The sequence below is a fragment of the Elaeis guineensis genome, chromosome 5 (assembly GCF_000442705.2).
Source record: "Elaeis guineensis isolate ETL-2024a chromosome 5, EG11, whole genome shotgun sequence".
In the NCBI taxonomy this organism is placed as follows: Eukaryota; Viridiplantae; Streptophyta; class Magnoliopsida; order Arecales; family Arecaceae; genus Elaeis; species Elaeis guineensis.
The window spans coordinates 81,157,276-81,159,388 of NC_025997.2; the positions used below are offsets into that span (position 1 = coordinate 81,157,276).

At 37.5% G+C, this 2,113-nt stretch overlaps 1 non-coding gene across 1 annotated transcript; it reads left to right on the plus strand.

The window, feature by feature from the left end:
• Positions 1–1,280: 1,280 nt before the first annotated feature.
• Positions 1,281–1,387, plus strand: LOC140858256 (small nucleolar RNA R71). The gene has a single exon (XR_012141823.1). It is a non-coding gene; the product is annotated as a small nucleolar RNA R71 (small nucleolar RNA).
• The last annotated feature ends 726 nt before the right edge of the window (positions 1,388–2,113 follow it).

Sequence of the window (2,113 nt, forward strand, 5' to 3'; positions counted from 1 at the left end):
CTAGCAAGGCCTTTTTTATATTGGTTTCTCCAATAACACAAGAAATTGTTGGAGCTCCAGGGTCCTTATATTTAATTGGCACATGGCTGGATAGGTATGAACTGACACTTGCAGCCAAAAATACTTTCTTTGGTACATTAGTGGTCCTTTTCCTAGTGCAGAGATCTTTTAAAAATTTGGCATAAATTGAAACCTGATGGATTATATCTAAAAAAAGAATATTAACATGGACTTGTTTAAATACCTCTAAAATTTTATCTAATTGTTCAGATTTATTGGATTTCAGTCTGTTTGGAAAAGGAGCTCTAGGACTTTTAAGTACTGGACTAGGTGAATTTTCAGTTTCTGGTGCTTGAGGTTGAAAGGTAGTAGTTTTAGAAGGTGACTCGGCAGATGAGTCATCTATATCATCAAGTGCAACTACCTTATTGTCTATTTGTTTTCCTGATCTTAAGGTATGAATGGCATTTACACCATTAACTTGGTTTCCTTGTTGGGGTCGTGGACCATTTTGGTTCCTAGGATTTGGCTCAGGTTGGCTAGGTAACCTACCATGTTCTCGTTCACTAATGGTCGAAGCCAGCTGACTTACTTGCATTTCCAGATGGGCTATAGCTTGGGTGTTATTATTTATGAGTTGACCCATGGTTTGCATAAAGCTGGTATGTGTCTTCATCATGGCTTCTAGGCTTTTCTCTAAAGAGGTAATTTTTTTGTCATTATCATGGAAGCCTGGCGGGTTGTTCATTACTAGGTTGGACCTTAGATTTTGCTGATTGAAATTTGGATTGCCTACATTAGGATTCTAGGACCATGAGAAATTCGGGTGATTCCTCCAACCTGGGTTATATGTGGGTGCATAAGGATTGTTCAATGGTCTTTGATAGGTGGCATTCACCTGTGCACACTCATTCGAGTAGGAACATTCTTCTAAGACATGGTCTGGTGCATTGCACCCTTTACACATGGGTGCAGATATTTGATTTACATTGGCTGGTCTCTGTAATTCTAAGGCTTCCAATCTACGTGTTAAGGTTGCAATCTTGGCCTCTGATGCTAGGGTTGGTTGAATTTGATGCATTCCTCCTCTTGAAGGTGTAGCTTTATCAGGTTCCCTAGTTGTTTCCCACTGTAAATTTTTCTCGGCTAGGTCTTCTAAGAATTGCCAAGCTTCAGTAGTTTCTTTGTCCATAAATTGGCCTTGGCACATGGACTCTAGCATGGTTCTTGAGTTTGAATCTAACCCCTCATAGATGATCTGGCATAGTCTCCAAGTTTCTATTCCATGGTGTGGGCATTGGGTCAAAAGATTCTTGAAACGATCAAAGTACTTCCAAAATGATTCACCAGCTAGTTGGTAAAATTGATTTATTTCATTCCTAATCCTAGCTGTTTTATGATGGAGAAAATACTTTTTTAAAAATGTTCTCACAAAGCCCTCCCAGGTAGTGACAGAATAGTTTGGCAGACTATAAAGCCACTTCTTAGCATTGTCCTTAAGGGCAAAGTTGATTAATCTAAGTTTGACCTCATCCTCTGTTAATTGCAGTTTCATGGTTGCACATATCTCCTCAAATTCTCTAATAAATATATAAGCATCCTCTAATCCTGTGAATTTTGGAAGCATATTTATGATTTGAGGTTTGATTTCAAAATTGTTAGCTGTGGGTTGTGGCAACCTGATACAAGATGGTTGGAAGGAGCCAACTGGATAACACAAATCCTTAAAGGTCATGGGTTGGATTGGTTCAGCCATTGGAACAACAGGAATTGACTCAATTCTAACTAGACGACCCGACACTCTTCCCACACATGAGGTGTACAGTTCTCGATGTTTATATATTTTTTTTTTATAAAATTTTTATGTATAAGAAAAAGAAAGAGAAAAAATTCTAAAGAGAAGATCCTAAGGAGTCCTAAATCTAAAAAAAAGTAACCAAATTAATTTAAATTTTAATATATATTTTTTTTTTCAAACAAGTGAAATAATAAACTAAACTCAATCTATCCTAGGGTTAACCTAAATCTAGACAGCTCCTAACTGTTCCAAGATGACCCTTCAAGCCTTCCAAGTGGAGATTGATCAACTAGTTAGCCAGATAAGTATAAGAGG